Source organism: Pecten maximus, chromosome 13 (assembly GCF_902652985.1).
Source record: "Pecten maximus chromosome 13, xPecMax1.1, whole genome shotgun sequence".
Taxonomy (NCBI): domain Eukaryota; kingdom Metazoa; phylum Mollusca; class Bivalvia; order Pectinida; family Pectinidae; genus Pecten; species Pecten maximus.
Genome location: NC_047027.1, coordinates 16,863,404 through 16,884,818, shown reverse-complemented (window position 1 = coordinate 16,884,818; position 21,415 = coordinate 16,863,404). Strand labels below are relative to the sequence as shown.

Here is a 21,415-nt window from a genome sequence, read left to right as displayed (position 1 = left end):
ACTAAAAAAAAGACAGAACAGCTTGATAAGTCAGTGACTGTTCTTCGTAAAGAAAATGATGAAATGAAACAAACTTTGGCTGAAAATAAAAAAGAGCTGAAAGATAGTGAAGCCAAACTTAATGATTTGAGCAAAAATCACTCATTTAAAAGGAAAAGACCACTTTGTGATTATACCCCATCACACCGGTCAAAAGTTAAGAAGCTTGAAGCAGAACAGTGTAAAAAGTCACTTTCTTTTCTTGAAAACTTTAACTGTAGAGCAGATTCTGTAAATGTAGAGAGAAAAAATGGAGAAAATGAATCGATTTCTTTGACAGAAAAAAAGAAACACAACACTCTTGAGTTTTCAGATGAAGAAAACGAGGAACTCAACATGCTTATCTATATAGTAGATGCTTTCAATATTTCCCGAAAAGCATATCATGAGATCAGTATGCTTTACAAAAGTCTGCCGCGTAGTTACACACTTCCACAGTACATTTCACAGCTTAACTCTAAGTATGAAATATCGGACACTCCTGATGCTTTAGGTGTTCAGCAATCCAATCCCTTCGAAAGAAAATAGTTGATGTTGTTAGTCAAATATCTCCAGAGATATTAGATCCTGTCCTAAAAATAAAACTGTCAGGGGATGGGACAAGAGTTGGAAAGCACCAAAACTTTGTTAATTGAGTCCAGATGCAAGTCTGCAAGTGGTAATTATCCTCTAGCCATTGTGAAAACCCAGGAGAGGTATGAAGAAATTAAGGTAGCTTTGGTCGATCTGAGGAATGAGGTGCATGAATTACAAAATTCAGAAATACAGATTGGCAGTAGAGTATATACCATTAGGATATATTTGGTTGGAGAATACAAGTTTTTACTGATGGCCAATGGAATTTCATCTATACAGGCTGAGTTCAACTGCATTTACTGTAGATGTAGTAGAAAGGAAAGAGGTAATATCAGCATTACTTGGTCTATGAGTAATCCCGAAAAGGGAGCCAGGGTAACCCATCCAAATTCCAAACAACTTAAGTTAAACAAGATAATTCAACGAATTACAGTCCCCCACCGGGTTGTTATCTCGAGATCCAATAGCAATGAGTGTGAATCTCGAGATGCAATAAGGTCATGTATTTTCTTCAATGTATTGAAAGGTGAAGATGTAGTTTACAGAGACCCGCTTCTATACAGGAACCATCCCATTCTCACTAAATACATGTACACTGTAGGTATACTCTATAAATGATCTCTATATAAAGGACACAAGTCTATGAAGGACACCTTTAGTTTTTCTATTGGGTATCCTTTATAGACAGGTTTTACTGCAATAGACATGAAATTGTAATAATAATAACAAGATGTTGTTTGTTATGCTTACATTGAATTCAACAGTACTGTATATTGATTAAATGGTGATCTGAGAAGAACACAGGTTTGTTTGTCACTGGGAATAATTTGGATGAGAAGACCAAGTCAAGAATTCCTCCAAGGCAATGGGTAGGCGTGGTCAGTAGTTGGTGAAGTTTACAAGATTTTTGAAGGCTGTCCATCTTTGCGAAGTCCATGTTGAAATCTCCAACAACAAGAATGTTTGTACACTTATGTAACTTTGCTTGTGTTGTGCATAGCTTGAATAACTGTAATATAGCTGAATTTAAATGGTTATAAGATGTGTTAGGAGGTATATATATGCATCCAAGCAGCAAATTGCCAGTGATGATTCCAACTGCTTCTATTTGTGGTATGTTGATTTCCAATATGGTTTGGATGGGAATTGCAGAGTAGATGACACAGTTTTGGTACGCGACACATTGCCTTCCCACAGGGAACTATACTACCAAGTATAAAGTTCTAATCCTTAATAGTGTAGGAGATAGAACCTGGACAAATTTTTCTTTCTTTAATGTAGGTCAGAGGTCAAAATATAGGTCACAGTGACCCGGTTTTGGTACGCGACACACCGCCTTCCCACGGGGAACCATACTACCAAGTATTAAGTTCTAGTGCTTTATAGTGTAGGAGATAGAGCCCGGACAAGCTTTTTCTTTAATGTAGGTCAGAGGTCAAAATATAGGTCAGTGACACGGTTTTTGTACGCGACACACCGCCTTCCCACAAGGAACCATATTACCAAGTATTAAGTTCTAGTCCTTTATAGTGTAGGAGATAGAGCCCGGACAAACTTTTACTTTAATGTAGGTCAGAGGTCAAAATATAGCAAAATAAAGGTCACAGTGACCCGGTTTTGGTACGCGACACACCGCCTTCCCACAAGGAACCATACTACCAAGTATTAAGTTCTAGTCCTTTATAGTGTAGGAGATAGAGCCCGGACAAACTTTTACTTTAATGTAGGTCAGAGGTCAAAAAATAGCAAAATATAGGTCACATTGACCCGGTTTTTGTACGCGACACACTGCCTTCCCACAGAGAACAATACTACTAAGTATTAAGTTCTAGTGCTTTATAGTGTAGGAGATAGAGCCCGGACAAGCTTTTTCTTTAATGTAGGTCAGAGGTCAAAATATAGGTCACAGTGACCCGGTTTTTGTATGCGACACACCGCCTTCCCACAGGGAACCCACACACTAAGTATGAAGTTCCAGTGTCTTATAGTATGGGAGATAGAGCCCGGACAAATAGTGTGCGGAAGGACGGACGGACGGACACAACGCAAACCTATAGTCCCCCCCCGGATTCCGGTGGGGGACTTACAAGAAAGACAAAGCCCAGTACTACTCTATGTTGAACGAACCACTGTTCCCTGACATTCCCCCACAAGATGTAGTTATTGATGTACTTCACATGTTTCTAAGAGTGACTGATAAACTTCTGTCACTTCTCTTATCAGAACTACAAACCATGGACAATGTGCGAAAGTGTTCTTTCAAGTCTGGCTTTGACAAGAGTAATCTTAAACATATAAAGATGTTTGAAAATATACTTCAGCAGATCGGTATCAAATTTTTTATTTTTTTTTGTAAACAAGCAGTCAGAGCTTCAGTACAATGACTTGCAAGGCCCTGAGAAAGAAGTTCTTTTTAAAAAGTTAGATATAAAAGATCTAGGGCTTTCACCAGAAAGGTCAGACAGCATACAAAGTTTGTGGGATCTGTTTCAAAAGATCAATGATATGTTGAAGTCTGACAATCCAAATCCAGAGCAGTTCCAGAAACTTGTAAATCAGTGGTGTGAAGCATATGTTGCAGTGTATCAAAGCAAAGATATAACACCATACATCCATATCTTGAGATGTCATACTGCAGAACTTATGCAAAGACATGGAGCCATTTCATTTTTCACTCAACAAGGACTGGAAAAGGCAAATGATGAAATTACAAAGCAGTACTTTCGTGGATCAAACCACAAAGGAAACACTGCACTTAGACAGATCATGCTGAAGCAGAATAGGTTGCTAGAATTAGAATCCTTCAAGCGGGAGACAGCAAAGTATGAGATAAGAGACAAGAAGGAAGAGAAAGAAAATACTCTGCCTATCAGTTGAACAAAAATTAAATTCAGTAAATGTCGGTTCCGAAGTCTGGAGAATACATTGTAACTAGTTTGACTTCATGTTTTGATGGTGAGTCAATATTTTTTGGTTTATTTTATGGTTTAATTTTCAAGAGTTCGTCATATATATATGCAAGAATATAGAACAAGTACAGTGCCTTATAATTACTTGTAAGAATTAAAGATAATATTAATCTGCTGCAAAGAAATGATTGGATATTAAACTGACATAATTTGGTGACTGTCAGATATCTACAATATTGCAGCAAAAAAAATATTTGAATGTTGTGTAATCTGTTTTTGTTTTTTTTCCCCACTAAGCTCTGGATTTTATATTAAGTATATGTAGTCTTTAAGAGTCTAGTCACATGAGTACACTTCAAATCTATATTATTAGCTAACATGTGAGTTACATGAGGTGTCTAGTCATACGAGTACACTTCGAAATCTATATTATTAGCTAACATGTGAGCTACATGAGGTGTCTAGTCATATGAGTACACTTCAAATCTATATTATTAGCCAACCTGTGAGCTACATGAGGTGTCTAGTCATATGAGTACACTTCAAATCTATATTATTAGCTAACATGTGAGCTACATCTATTAAGACACACATTGTTATTTAGATTTATTGCCAAATTCCATAAATATGTAATTTATTTTATTTACCAAGGTATGGTGCAAATGATCATTATTTTTATGTTACATGTGCTATTTGTTGAATTTTATACTTTTACAATAATTTGTTTTCTTAAAAAATAAATCTTTTTAGTTTGAGAAATCTGTAGTTGTGTTTTTGCTTTGTGTTCTGTTTTTTTAAAGCAGTTTTTAGGGAGTTCGTCATATATATATGCAAGAATATAGAACAAGTACAGTGCCTTATAATTACTTGTAAGAATTAAAGATAATATTAATCTGCTGCAAAGAAATGATTGGATATTAAACTGACATCATTTGGTGACTGTCAGATATCTACAATATTGCAGCAAAAAAAAAAAAATTGAATGTTGTGTAATCTGTTTTTGTTTTTTTTCCACTAAGCTCTGGATTTTATATTAAGTATATGTAGTCTTAAAGAGTCTAGTCACATGAGTACACTTCAAATCTATATTATTAGCTAACATATGAGCTACATGAGGTGTCTAGTCATATGAGTACACTTCAAATCTATATTATTAGCTAACATGTGAGCTACATCTATTAAGACACGCATTGTTATTGAGATTTATTGCCAAATTCCATAAATATGTAATTTATTTTATTTACCAAGGTATGGTGCAAATGACCATTATTTATATGTTACATGTGCTATTTGTTGAATTTTATACTTTTACAATAATTTGTTTTCTTAAAAAATAAATCTTTTTAGTTTGAGAAATCTGTAGTTGTGTTTTTGCTTTGTGTTCAGTTTTTTTAAAGCAGTTTTTAGTGAGCAATCAATTCAAGTTGTCCTTCATCCGTCGTTAATTTTTTTACTTGCTATCACAATTTTATGATAACGAATTGTAACCGGGCAAACAGATTTGGTTCAACTAATACTAGATATACATTGTAGTAGAGCCATAAAAAAATAAAAACGACCTGGCGCAGCAACAACATCAGGATATATGAACATGTATACATCAATTAATATAATAGAAAAAAATCCCAGTGTCTGGTGAAAAAAGTACATACTTCAGTACATATATATAAAGCATCATAGTGCATGAAGATCAATTAATTTAGAAATGGAAGCGCTTGTTCATAAAATTAACAGGTATGATAATTTCCATAAGTTAATTAACAACCCCGGCCCTCCCCCTGTATCTAACCAGACACTTGGATGTTTTCTATTATATTTTTGATACATATTTATGTATTCTTCAGAAATAATTCATATTATTTATACTCGATTAGTTTGCAGACTTGCAACTCAACATAGACGTCATTAATAAACTTTGCAAACTTTGACAATGTGAATGTCAATTACAATGGGCCTTTTATAAAAGAAAGAGCTCGCTTTCCCTGCATTTTAATTTCAGTAACAAGGTGTGGATTTAATCAACTGTAAAATCTTATTATCTTGAGTTGAGATATATCTAAGAAAAGTTTGTGGTTTTCGATACGGATCACACGAAATTCGCCCGAATGTCGGACTTGAGCAAGTCCAATCATCCAAACATAGGGATGTTTTTTACCGTACGCACCGGTGGATTTCCCCTCTAAATAAAGCAAGAAATGACGACAAGTTTTTTCATTGGATGTTGAAAACGAGGATTTCTACGGATAATAAGATATACAATGGAAAAAACCCAAAGTGTTCAATCTGATTGGCTCATGCTTGATATATTTATTTTGATTCTGCCTGAGGGAGGACGCACCAGTTTCGCTCCCGTGTAGTTGTAATGTGTTGCCACTTCGAATCCAAAATTATTTTTTTGACGCAGTTTTTATCATGACTTCATCCAAAGTAAGGACACCAACTAACGCATAAATGATCACACTATCTATAGATAAGTGTCCATAACGAAATGTTACGTATACTCTAAATGCAAAGCAGTTTAATGACAAAATATAGCGTTTATTTTGGCTTGGGCAATGGGAATGGAATAGCCAAGGAAGGTAACTCTATTGGAAAAAACATAATCGCAACGATTTCATGATATGACCAAATTTTAACTAAATATGGCTGGGAACATCCCTATGTGACAGATTCATATTTATAATCGAAGTACTGTAAACGAACATTGACTGATATTGATGTAGGAATTAATTGCAATTAATTTGAAATGTTTCGAGCTGTTCTGATATGTTGATCTATCCTGGATGGATACAAATAAGATATGTCTGCTTTTTTTCGGGAAGGTATCATCAGTTATAATACAGTCGGGACTCTTATTGATGCCAACTTCTAATATACACTAAATTTAGGCTAGTTCCATCATTAGTTAGGCATATTTCAACTTAATATGATGAAACACGCATAATCAAGACCTGAATAGGAATTGTCGTATTGAAAGTGTACTCATGCATGTATGGTACTTCAAAATAAGAACTCCGAGTCCTTTTGTTAAGGGATCATTTGATGCTAATAAATCTGTATGAGAAGATATAGTGGTATAATTATTGTAAACAATGTGATAAAAGGATAACAACCAGATAGAGACCGTCTCTTCATCGAATAATCAGTTAACGGGGAAAAAAACCGTTTACAACTTAAAACTTTGTTTGTTTGTTTATGTTTTACGGCCCATCGACAACTAGGGTCATTTAGGGCCAAACAATATTCTAACATGTTTTATTTTTAAAGTTAAAATCGGATAAAATTTGTCATTTTTAAAAGCATTAGAATTTCGAATTTTCTTCAGGAACTTAACATAAGCTTAGACAACATCGGCGAATACACCGTTCTTACGCCCTACCTGCAGGGCAGAATATAACTGTACAACGAAAGTGACGCAATAACTGACAATGATTGGTTTCAAAGTAAAAACATCATCTATATCAATACAAAGCATGCAGTAGAACAGTGGTTTATGGATCATGATCATTCAACAATTCGACCAAGTGGCTTGCCCAGTACTTCTATAATACAGGATGACAACAGATCCCAAATAAGTATAAAGTCAAATTGTGCCGCGTTTGCGTTAATGCAGCCAGTACAACACAGTTCCAATTTCTAATGCAATAGTTGTATTGAATTGATGATCATGGTGATAATCATGATGTGATGAGCAAGATTTGGTTAGAACTGAATCAAGGGGACAAAGGCCCTGAGAAACGTCAGGGTTTGGTTTGGTTTATTTTGTTTAACGTCCTATTAACAGCTAAGGTCATTTAAGGACGGCCTCCCGTGCGTGCGACATGAATGCGTGTGGTGAGTGCGTATGTGTGTTTTGGGAGGCTGCAGTATGTTGGTGTTAAGTCTCCTTGTGATAGGCCGGAACTTTTGCGATTTATAGTGCTACCTCACTGAAGCATACTGCCGAAGACACCCAGCAGCACACCCCATCCGGTCATATTATACTGACAACGGGCGAACCAGTCGTCCCACTCCTTGTATGCTGAGCGCTAAGCAGGAGTAGCAACTACCATTTTTAAAGACTTTGGTATGTCTCGGCTAGGGGACAGAACCCAAAGCCTTCCTCACAGCGGCGAACGCTCAACTAATTGCCAAAAGTGAGACATTGTCAAGGGAGACATTAGGAAGAACAAAGCTTTTAAGAAAGAAGAGAAAAGATAAGATCCCAAATTTAGTCGCCTCTTACGATCATGCAATGGGGGCAGCAGGTACAATTCTTACGCCCTACCTACAGGGCAGGAAACTCTATGATGCACTCTTTAAAATTGATGTTGAAGCAGTCAAGGAAGTTGAGGAGACTTCAGTTAAGATAAGGGCGCTCCTGTCTGAAGGGCAGGAAAACGTCACGTCTGAGGTCATAAAATAAAAAAATTAAAATTGAATTGATAGTTAGACGGCTACATTTGTATTAGATGAAATGTCTTAATCTGGTTATTCCTTTTATATAAATATTAAAGAAAACATGTATGATTAACATATATATCTGCTGAAAAGTTTCCAATAGCTGAGTATAGTTTTTTCTGTTTAAGGAAAATATGGGATGGTCTAGACGAGCGCTATGGTGCCCCAGAATTCCAAAACTGAAAACCTGATCACAACACAAAGATTATAGAAGTCCATCCGACGGGTTGATACATTCCCTATTCATTGTCCCTTTCCAATATTGATATCATGCAATCATATTGAACTACATAGTTCAGCAACGCAATCGTACAAATTACACGTTTATGTGGAGATAACATTTTTGAGGGTGTTATAAGATTCCATAACTGTACACGAATTTGTGAAGCATTCCATATCTATATATACACACATATAACGTAGTAACACAAATGACGAAAGACAACTATTTGACTCGTGTCCTAACCGGGCCTCGAACTCACGATCTACGGCACCGAATCGCCTACCCAGAAATACCCGCAGCTATTAAAATGGTTGCAATGGAGCAGTGATGATTGGCCCGATACCTTCACATGATCATTGTGGAAGTCGTCAATAAGATAATATGAATACGTGGATCGCAATGTATTTACATACATGGATACGAATTATAAATATAAATATTTCTCTCGGCACAACTACGACAGGAAATTCAAGTATATATATATAGATGTACACGTGTATTTACATATCAAAATTGGAATAGTGCAGAAGAGATTTGCAAGTTTTAATCAACCTTTGGTGATGGGAGGTTAATGTAAAATGTCATATTCAAAAGAGTTTCGAATCGAAAATTAGTCCGAGGAATTTAGTCTGCTCGACAACTGGAATTTTGCTACTATTTTATGTTAAATCTGGATCGTTATGTGGTTTTTGCTTTTGATATAGAACATTTTTCATCTGCCCAAGTTTGTAGTTTGCCTAAACATAGATGCAGCTCGTTAGAGACATAAGCTCCGAGACCAGTTGCTGCCATTTATTTGGTTTGTTTGTTTGTTTGTTTATGTTTTACGGCCCATCGACAACTAGGGTCATTTAGGGCCAAACAATATTCTAACATGTTTTATTTTTAAAGTTAAAATCGGATAAAATTTGTCATTTTTAAAAGCATCCGTATCGTATATTTACATCATTATGATAAAAGGTGGTTAAAAATGGTAAAATATATATATGTACGAATAGATTATGTGAAATAATATGTACGAGTAGATTATGTGAACTTTGTTATAAATAGAACGTCAAAGACAGTAACGTAAAAGACATCAAAAGTCTATAAAATAGATCGATTTCTTTCAAGTAGCTAAATATTGTTTTCGAATCCACGGAACTGAAAAGGGTTTTCATATCCGGGACTCGAAAGTATTCATCACGAATATGCTTAAAATCGGAACATTCTATTAAAAAATGCTGCACTGTGAATTGAGCATCACATGCATAACACACCGGTGGATCCTCTCGTTTCAAAAGGAACGAATGAGTAGGATATGTGTGCCCGGTACAGAGCCGAGAGAGGACTATTTCCTCTCTACGATCCTTCCGGCTTGGTTTTGATGTTTTAAGTTTTGGTTGTACTTTAAAAAGTTTGTTGCTCGTCTCGAGAGACCAGCGTTGCTGCCATTTACTCTGAATGGCAGAACTAATTAGAGGTTTGAAATCTGTATATGGTATTTTAATATTTGTTTGTTGCAGATTTAGAGCAAGTTTTGCTTGGCGGTCAACAAGTTTGTTGCCTTTAATTCCGACATGGCTCGGAATCCAAAGTAATGTTACTTTGCATTTTTTTAAGTTACGAGATATTCGTAAAACAAGGTTTTGTATGAGTATGTTCTTTGGATCTCGTGATTGTAAATTCTGAAGGACGGATAGAGAGTCGGAACAAATTATTGCCTTTCTGATGCGTTGTTCTTCGATATGGTCGAGGGCCAAATCGATGGCACATGCTTCCGCAGAGAAGATAGAGGCACCATCTGGTAAGCGGATTGAAGAGCAGTGGCATTCGGAATAGCATGCTGCGGAGACCTTTACTCCATCTTTTGAGCCATCAGTGTAGATCTGAACATGATCAGGAAAATCTGCAATGCACTCCCGAAAAGAAGATTTGTGCTCTTCGGGTAATACACTCGACTTTGCCCTCTCATGTAGAGTAAGGTTAATATCAGGTGTTTCGACAAGCCACGGTGGTACATCAGTTACGGTGTACTCGCCTATGTTGTCTAAACTGATGTTAAGTTCCTGAAGAAAGTTAGAAATTCTAATGCCAAATGTTGGTAAAAGTTTTTGGTTTTGATTAAATATGTTTTGGTATTTCGGATTGACAACAAGGTCAAAAGCTGGATTTTTCGGGTTGGATTTCAATTGGGCGCCATATTGAAGAGAAAGTTTTTTCCTTCTGTCATTTAGGGATGGTTCATTTGCCTCAACATAAAGGCTCTGCACAGGTGTTGTTCGAAAAGCACCAAGTACTAGACGTAATCCTTGGTTTTGGATAGGATCCAGCATCTGCAGGTAAGAATTTTGTGCCGATCCATAAACGATGGAGTCATAGTCGAGTTTTGATCGAATAAGTGCCCTATAAAGGCGCAGAAGCATTTCGCGGTCTGCACCCCAGTCAGTATGGGATAGTTCTCGTAAAATGTTCATTGCCTTTGAGCACTTATCTTTCAAGTATTTTATATGTGGAACAAAGGAGAGTTTCGAATCGAAAATTAGTCCGAGGAATTTAGTCTGCTCGACAACTGGAATTGTGATACCGTTTAATGTAAGATCTGGATCATTATGTGGTTTTCGTTTTTGGCAGAAGTGCATGCAGACAGTTTTTGATCTGGAGAATTTAAAGCCGTTTTCATCCGCCCATGTTTGTAGTTTGCCTAAACATTGTTGAAGTTGTCGTTCTATCACGTGCATGTTCTTCGACCCATAGCAGATCAAGAAGTCATCGACGAATAGAGACCCTTCAGTCGACTTACCGAGACATTTAGTTATATCATTTATTTGGAATGACAGGTTTGAAATCTAGTGAAAGTGTAGTGAGGGGCGATTTCATGACCCTTGGGTCTCACGTTAGCCCCAGTTTATAAAGGAAAATCACATTTTTGACTATCATTTGTATTTGTGTCATTTCTATTGGAATTAGCAGTTTTGGAAGGCAGTTTGCTGGTATGCAATTATTGGCAAAAAGGGTCAAACTTACAGAAGTATTTCAAAACTCAGGTGACTGTTAAGGCCCATTGCCCATCTTCACACTTGTAAAACTCGATGGGATCTAGGTCCTGACATGTCCGGTATATCTAGGGAAAATAGAGTTATGGAGATATTTTGCGTAAAACATGCCAAAATTGACACTTTGACCGCTGGCTTCTGTATAACTCAGTCTCGAGGGCTAGTGTGTAGTATTTTCGGCGATGTCCCATTGGATGCAGCCGGACGTACGTCACTATTTCGTCACGAGTTTGCTGCGCATGCGTTAGGTACAGAGGAATGTTCCAGTCGCTTGTCTGGTTGAACCTGTAGCGGTGAGTTGGATTACAATATCAAAGGTGATGTTCCAGGATATGGATGCTTTGTCACGATCATTGTATGTTGCTTTTCACAAGAATGCATGCAAAAAATCAACCCAGTGTTCAGAATGTCAAGGAAATTCGTAGGCGTACCACTGACTGTCAATAAATTTGTTAATTGACATTGATGAAACACACAATGCTCAATATGCACGAAGAGCAGTTTCCGTTTATTTGATAATTACTTAAATTAAATTACATACATTACATATTACTATATAGGTATATGCTATTAAAATTGAAACCAAAATCAGCACTACGAAAACGAGTTTAAATGGCAAAATCAACCTTACACTAGATATACAGTACAACTACCAGGGAACTATAAATCGGCAAAAGGTCCGGCCTATCACAAGGAGACTTCAACACAAACATACCGCAGCCTCCCAAAACACACATACGCACTTATCACACACATGCGTATCGCACGCACTGGAGGCCGTCCTTAGCTATTGATAGGACGTTAAACAAATAAAACCAAAACCACTACCAGACCAGCCTTTAACGAAATGTACCCAGGTTGCGATGGATCACCCACGGCAGAAATGGATTTCCGTTTAATTGAATTTAAGTTTCGTGGAATTTTCCAGATCCGATTTGCCCGTCGTGAAACGTCATATAAAAATTCTTTTTAAATAATAAACCTAGCCTTCTCTAAATTTTGAATTAATAGGACATTAAACAAAATAAATCAAACCAAACTCTAAATTTTGAATAAAGTGCTAATCTGTAAGTATCTAAATGAATGCCCTAGATCAATCTGTTCCTGGCCCCGTTACTGTATTCTTTTCTAAGGAACTCATCAGGAATGCTGCTGATGAAATTCAATCAGAATTGCCTGTATCGGAAAATGATCCATTGGATCTGCATGACACTGATTTAAAAAGGAAAGCATCCTTAACAATTGAGGATTTGCAACAACAAAATGGATCTTTGAGAGTATTGTCTGTATAATCAGATTCGTGTGTCTTCACAAGGCCATTGGGAATACTACGATTGCCTTAAATGCAAAGTCAAATTCACTATTTATGATGATTCAGATGCGATTTTTTCCACCACACTCGACTCAATCGTGGTGTGCCATCAGCTGAAACATGTCAAGCATTTCGATGGTACTCCTCGATTCGTTTCAAGAGGATTGCAAAACTAAACGACCCTGGCCTTGAATGACGAAAGTTGCTTCTGCTGTTATATAAAGTAAGTGATTACTACGCAAGAAATCGCTGTTTCCCTCAGGCAGAAAGTTTGGAGCCAAACAAAGGTCCTCAGTCATTTTTGGATGTCATCAACATGCAAAGACTTCATTACTATCGACAGGGAACATCAAGTACTACAGACAAACAACTTTCCTGCAAATTTGGACTCGGAGCTAAGCTGAGAATGCCTAAGCAGAATTCTTGGTCAATCCAGATAAGTTGTTCACGGAGAGCCAAGAAAAAACTATTCAAGACATTCGAATCAGTTGGACCACAATGTAATGAGGATCGCATGTTCCGGAATCGTATCAAATACGATGTCAAATTTACTTCAGCTTCCAAGATTACACCCAACTCCAAACAAAAGAAATCACTGGATGATTCAGGCTTCAACGAATTCTATATTAGAAGGTGCCAGCTTTGCCAAAAGATACGTTGGTTAGAAAAGCGTGCTACTTAAAAATCAAAGTACTTCCGCTGCAAAGCTAGAAGACCCAGAAGAAAACATGGCGGACACAGTATACAAATGCTCAGAATGCAATGTCCACTTCTACACTCTCTCAGCATTTGATGCACATGATTGTGCAGATAAGTTATATTTTATGAATGTTATGTCACTTAAGATTTAAACGGACTAGGGACCTAATATTAGACTGATATTAGAGCCAGGATCGTCGTAGCGGCCTTTATGCACTTCAGGCACGTGCCCGCACAAAACTTTATTATGTTACAATTAAAATATTATTTAACTTCAACTAAAAGTTGTATTTAATACATTGTGTATCAAGGGAAATTTAAACTATCAGATCATTTAATGATTTATGAACACATTTTCAGATTTCATAAGATCAAATTCGACCAGAATGTCAGCATATTGTTTCGACCAAGCCCAAGCATGTTTTTTTTTAAACAGACAAATAATAATATACATGTATATATGCAATGAAAGGGGAGGCAGGGTCAAAGAGGCATTACTTCTAATTATATTATAAAGTGCATCATTGCTAACACCTCCATCCCTAACATACATTAATTAGTAAAAGGTGTGTCGCCTAACTTCCTCGCCCCTAAAATCTTTGTTTCCCATTTCCTTACGTAACCATCAAAATCATGAAAATACTAGTAACTACCCACCCAAAAGATATTTCAATTACACTATAAAGTGGATCATGTCACTCGCATGTATTTGCGGACTAGGCCTAGATGTATTTGCGGACTAGGCCTAGATCTAGTTCTTAATTATAACGTTAAAACTTTTTGTATTTTTAAAATTTATGTCTCCAATTTCAGGACCAGAAGCCATGGAAAGTTCATCAAATTCAAACATCGCCACATCCATCAGCAGTACACCCATGGCCAACAACATTTGGAACGACACAAAAACGAGAGTTGTTGGCTGAGTATAAAAACATGCAAGACCGATTCCATAACCCAGCTTTTAAAAATAAAAGGTTATGGGAGGAAATGACAAACTTTATAAACGCCACGACCAACTCTAATTTTGTCAGTACACAGGTGGAAGGGAAATGGAAAACAGTATTAGCCCGTTACCGCCACTTCAAAGACTGCCAAAAGCAGACTGGGGAAGGAAGAAAAACCTACGATTATGAAGCAGAAATGGATGATATAATGGGTGAAAACCATTCAACAACTCCTACATTTTTGTTTGCATCATCAGCACCTGCAACCTCGTCATCTTCAACTGCAGCTGCATCAGCGTCGATTGGGTCAGACAGCGACGTAGACACATCCCCTGAGCAAGGTACAAAACGAAAAGAAATGGGAAAAGAAAAGGAAAAGTGTGTCTGGAGAAGTATACGGAATCAGTTGATGAATCCCGTAAACGACAGGAAAGGAGGCATGAAGAACAAATAAATTTACTAAAGGATATGACAAATGCAATCACCAAACTTGTTGAAAAAAAATGAAAAAATGATAAAGTTTAATATGAGTTTGTATACATATGTTAACACGTTTAACGAATTACCATTGTATGCGAAGTAGAGCGACTAGTAAAATATCTCCAGTGAATCTAAATCGCCTGCAGTTGTAGTGTAGGATATAAATTCATGCTATTTTCGTCTATCCCTAATGTCGACTGTATAAATACTGTACTTACATAATACTCCGACTGTTATAGTAAAAAAAACAACATTAATTTCAGGTCGCATCAGCTCATGTGATGAAACCATTATGTACACTTCAGGAAGCGAGTACGATACAACATAAGAAGATCCGCAATATATGTCTGTGAAGACACGGTCATATTTACACACAGCTTGTAGAATGACTGAGTACATTGAGTAGCCTGCGGTTGTGCGTAACAAATGTAGATTCTTGAACGTTGAATCGATCTGCAATGGACTTGATATTTTCCTGGGACCCAATATACCAAAGGGACATAAGAAGATCCTTTTCCAATTGAATTTGAGGTCTGCCAGCCCCCTTCTGACTCATGGCAAGCTCAGGACAATCCATTAAACATCTTAAGACAAACTGAAAAGTTTCTCGGGAAAGCTCTTGAACTGATCAGGTAGATAGTTATCAACAACATCAACATAGCCACATATTTTCACTCGATCATCCCGGATTCTGAAAGAAAAAGTAAAATGATTTTATTATACTATTATTATAGTAATAATATAAATTATATACAGTACCTTTCTAGTGGAAAATATGCAGTGTTGCAACACTTAATGAATAATGATGCGGTGCAATTTTACAATTCACACTTTTGGTAAAACATGTAAAAAGGCAAACATTTTCTATATAATTTTACTTATTTATTTAACTGGTTAAGTGGTTTTACATGTTTGTTAACGCTCTTTCAGAATTTGATTCTATGATAAGATAGATCTGCCATCACAGTGACCTTATTGGGTATAAGAGACACATTTTTGGAACTTCTTTGCCACTTTTTTTGACAACACTACAGTACCTATTAGGATTACCAATATTAAGTATGGAATGAAGTGCAGTAAGGAGGCGATAACTGAGTTATCGTTCCTTACGGAACGTAATGTAGATACGGCTAATTCTGCCTACTTAGCAGCATATAGTCGCACTTTGGGCGCAAAGAAAACGGCTCGATACATTTTGATAAAAACTATCCACACTTGTAAAACTCGGTGTGATCTACGTCCTGACATATTCGGTATGTCTGGGAAAAATCTAGTTATGGAGATATCTGGGGCCAAACACGCCAAAATCGTCATTTTGACTAAGAGTTTCTGTTTAAACCGCCCTCAATATTCGAAAAAAAAATCCAGAAACATATACAATGCACATATAAGTAGATAAATGTTTCCTGAAGAAAACCGTCTGTTTAGTTTTTCGATATCTTTATCAGAACGGTCACAATACTGTTTTGAAAATGGCCTATTTTTTCGACCCTCTCAGTATTTTTCCACTCGACAGGGGTATTTTGATAGCAGACGAGCGCATGTTTTGATGACGTAACGCCCATCCTGAACTCGTCACGAAAGTTTGTTGTGTAAGCCGGCTGTTGATTGAACTGCTCGGTGAGCTGGGTTCCGTTGTATTTTACTGTCACTGCCAGTATATATTGCTATTTTTTCAACATCAGAGGCAATGCTCCAGAATATAGATACTTTGTCACGATCATTGTATGTCGCTTTTCACAAACATGCATGCGAAAAATCAACCCAGCGTTCAGAATGTCAAGCAAATTCCCGAAGCCTCGTAGGCCTACTGTCAGTAACGCTGACGGTAAGTAAACTTGTTTGTTAACGTTGATGTAAACAGACGACGGTAAATATGCACGAAGAATAGTTCCTGTTTATTTGATATTTACTGTAGTGATAGGCCTGCCTTGTCTCCAACTTTAATTGATTGATAGAACTATTTCGATAGTCTGTGTATTTGTTTGTGACTAGCTTCGACTCTGTGATTGTTTACGTCTAAAAATAACAACGGGAATCTCCAGATTGAGGTGACAATGTACACAGAACCGTGTTCTCTCGGACACTATCTCGTGAACGAACACACACACAAGACTACTACTTTGCAACTTCTCTGATATATGAATTACCTTGTGAAAGGAGAAATGAAATAAATTTTAATTTTTACCGATCATATTCTGACATACAGTCGACTTACTAGAGTCCCGCGGTGAAGCGATGCCTTACTCGTGCATGTTTGTCTTGCTACCTACTCGCACGAGAGACTAGTATTATCAATGAACATTATAAAAATCATTACAAGCATATGTAGAACGCGGGCGACTTAAATATGGCTAAGATTTCATTTAATTTTGTAGAACTATTTAAATTGAACCACCTACACTGCGAGCTGGAAACTTCCTCACTACACTACAGCAGGCCTACATCATATTCATTTTTGAAATTTTTAATGAAATAGTATTCTGGTCTATTATATTCGAATGCCTATAACTTGAAATTAAAAAGGCTGTTACATGCCCTTTATTGAGACTGTGCCTTTGGACAGGGTTAAATCATATAATCTTTTGCATGCATGTAAATGTTGAAAACAATTGTAGTAAATTTTCAAATTCTTCGCCACAAATACCCTACAACATATATAAACCTTTCGCTTACTTGTGCCGAAGAAAACAATTTGTGACAAACCTGTTCTGATAAATTTATGCTAAAATATTGTCAATTATTATGTCACATTAAGTTAAATTAACTTATTTAATACCATGTTGGATTTTTTTTATATTTTGAATTCAAATCAGTATCAACATATTAAAAAATGTATTAAAGAAAATTACTAAACATATATAAGATAGTTTTTCTTCAAAATGTCATCTGCACACAGGTAGAAATAAGTAAATTTTCAAATGTCTTTACCTAAAATACTATATCAACATATTTCAACATTTCTTTACATGTGCCAAAGAAAACAATGTGTGGACAACATGTTCTGACAAAATTATCCTAGAATATGTCGGTTATTAATTAATTTATTGCGTTTGCAATTGATAAGGATTGCGAGCAACCTGGTGTAACAAATTTATACTAAAACAACTTAATTATTATGTCACATTAAGTTAAATTCAGTAATTTCATGTTTAAAATCATGTCATCAATTTAACATAATTTGTTTTGATATTTTGATTTTAAAGTAATATCATCTTCATACCAAAGGTATTTTAGAAAACAACCATATTAAAGTATTAATAGAAGTTACCTAGTAATCATAAGTTTACAAAATATTCTCCCTGGAAATGTCATATGCGCACAGGTAAAAATCAGTAAATTTTGAAATATCTTTGCCTCAAATACCATATTTCCTGTAACATATTTTATTAAACATTTCGCTCACATACAACAAAGGAAAAAAGGTGCGAGAAACCAATTCTGACAAATTTAAACTAAAAAAAATTACATTGAAGTAATATGTACCATATCTAATATATATTTTATTTTATTAAGTCAATTAATATTTGGATTTATTTTAACTTACTACAAAAGGTATAGAGATTATTTGACAATATCAAAGAATTAGATAACTTGATTTAATTAGCAAAATTGTTCAGAATAGTCTTAAAAATGCCATCTGCACACAGGTAGAATACTGTGACTTGCACAGGGACTTGTGTAAACAGTTCGCAATGTATGTTTCTGTTTTAAGGCCCACACTGCCATGGAAAATATATTTACATCAGGAGACACATTCTACTTTGTAGGCCTCTGACTGCAATCAACTTCCCTCTTTGTTCTAATAATTGAAATATTCTGAAATTTTGCCAGAAATCTGGTTTTAGTTTCATATTGTAGAATTATTCTCTCAATTTCAAGCTATTTAGATATTGAGAATTCTAATTCACTTAGAAAAATTCAAAACTTGCTAATTACCGAATTTTCATCAGGGAAAGATAAAAGGAATTAACTCGCTCATCTGGTCATGATATCAATTTATTATAAATTATAATGTAGTGATTATTGATATTTCTCTTTCTATTCATGATCGATCAATAATTGATCATGGATTGTTCAAGAATTGTTGATGATCGATCGATCAAGAACTTTATAGTGATTCCAAACACTATAAGAAGTTGCAAACTGTTTAAAACAAATGTAATAGACATTTCCTTATTTGCTTGATATGGACGACTGACACTGATCATGACTTTGAACTTCAGGGAAATTCTCGAAATAGCATATTATTAAAATAGCTTAGGCAAAAAAAACAAATTTCCTTCTATCATACATACTAAAAATTTGGATTTTCCTCACGCAAGTATGAATTATTAACTTTTCCTCCAAGATTGAAATTGGTGCGAGCTAATTCCTGTAAAATCATGAAAATTTACATCTGATTGAGTTAATGATTATATTGTGAGGAAATTGAGTTAATCCCTATGTTGTGAGGAAATTGTTCCAAATTAAGATATTGTCCTGTTTTAATGATTTTTATACGCCCGACCCGACGTACATTATAATGTTATCATGTTGGCGGGTGGTCCGGACCATAACTCTCGACCCAGGCTCTCTATACTTAACAGAAATACACATCTTGATGAGCCGGAGTGTCACATGCGAAAATCATGCCCCTTACCCCCGTATTGGAGTTATTCCCCTTTGATGATTTTACTTGTGCGGACCATAACACCAATACTACTCAACCCAGGCTCTCCATACTTGACACAAATATACATCTTGATGACTCGGAGTGTCGCATACCAAAATCATGCCCTTTTCCCCGTATTTGCGGAGTAATTCCCCTTTGATGATTTTACTTGTCCGGACCATAACTCCAATTCTACTTAACCCAGGCTCTTCATACTTGACAAAAATATACATCTTGATGAGCTGGAGTGTCCCATACCAAAATCATGCCCCTCACACCTGTATTTGCGGCGTTATTCCCTATTGATGATATTACTTGTCCAGACTATAACTCCAATACTTCCCGACCCAGGCTCTCCATAACTTGACACAAATATACATCTTGATGAGCCGGAGCACTACAACCTGTGAAACTATCCCCTTCCAAGTGTCAAATATTGCCCGGGCGTATGTTCTGGCCCTCCAATGGGTCCTTGTTTATTTTTATGTACATCATGGGAAATCAGCCACTTTCGTAACCTGATTTTCACATTTTAACAAAATGGCCGCCATCAACTGAGCTCTGCTTGGTTTAAATTTAGATATTGTCTGATTTTGATGAAATTTGATATGTAGATACATCATTGATCACCGGTCGCTCTCGTAGCCTCACTTTCACATTTAAACAAAATCGTCGCCAATTCCTGGCCTCTGATTGGTCGAAATGTAGATAATGTTCAATTTCAATTAGATTTGATATATGGGGGTTTTAAGGGAACTGCAAATTCAACTTGATGGGTTTTGTTGCCTTTACGAACAACAGTCTTTTTATTGGTCGAAACTTAGATATTGAGCGATTTTGACAAAACATGCTCACACAGAGTTATCGCCCCTTACTACACTTCATTCCATCTGTGACATCCTTCAGGTGTCACCATCTAGTAGTAATCATGCCACAGTACATTACTAATTTGATTACATATGATCAAATTGCTATTTAGCATATATCTTAACATAAATAAATGTTCAAATATTTGTTTGTAAACAACTGATTTTTTAAGCGGACTGGACATCAATTGATTTAACCGATTTTATTATCTCCCTTGATTTTTGCGAGCTGAAATGAAAGATATATTGACAAGTGGAGTAGTTATGCTTGTACGTATGACTTACAAAGTGGCACCTGCGACCGTTAGAACGACTAAATCTGTCTCATTGAATGCACTGTCCACTTCCTGGCCCTCAATCAGCAGAATTGACGAAAGTGTTACGCCAACACCCGTCAACACACTCGTCACATCCGCCATGTTGTCTTCCGAATACACACGATTTGATAACTCGGAAGACCTCTTCTCAGAAGAACGGAAGAGAACAAATCGTGTCGGGCTCGAGATATTTTCTCTAAATAAATGTATTTTCAACGTAAGTAACAAAATTAATAGAAACGTGCCGAATCATCCAAGTGCCGAAACGTCTATGATTCCAAATAACAGCCAGGAACCAATTCATGACAATATTTCAAATATCAACCCATACAGCATTGCCAATATTATGGCCCTTAATGGCATCTTAACGCAACTATCATCCATAAAGCAATCTTTCACATCGATTTCGTCTGGTAATAGAACCGCCATCTTTAATTGAAGATATAACGGAATACGGCGCCGAAGCAGAACAAAACCGAAACGTCTTAGACTTGCATTGTGTTGGTACCGAAACGCCCCGAAACATCCATTGAAAGCAGATATGCGTACCGAAATGTCCCACTAAGCATATCTAGACCCTTGTGCCGAAACCGCTGCTTGATTGAAAGATGCGACTTCATCTAGAATCATGAATATCTATTTAGCGCTCATTATATTTGTAGATGGGACGACTTGGTCAAGCGTTCGCAGGTGTGAGCCCGTACGGCCTACTAGAGTCCACATGTAGAGTACACATTGATTGATTGTTGGGGCTTAACGTCCTTGTTCCGGTTATAACCGAGCCTAGGACACTGCAGAGTACACATGTTTATCCTGTTAGTTAATAAGTGTGTGCGACATCGGACCGAAAGCGACCAACTCGCCCCGCCCATGTCCGCCCTGGCCTGTGGACTACTTGAGATAGTCACCGGGAAGGACTCG

General features: G+C 36.5%; 1 long non-coding RNA gene across 1 annotated transcript; it reads right to left on the bottom strand.

Annotated features, from left to right (window-relative positions):
- Positions 1-11,715: 11,715 nt before the first annotated feature.
- LOC117341228 lies at positions 11,716-21,352 on the bottom strand. Its single transcript, XR_004535586.1, has 2 exons — positions 20,463-21,352; positions 11,716-15,348 (listed from the first exon to the last, which is right to left on the bottom strand). It is a non-coding gene; the product is annotated as an uncharacterized LOC117341228 (long non-coding RNA).
- Positions 21,353-21,415: the final 63 nt, after the last annotated feature.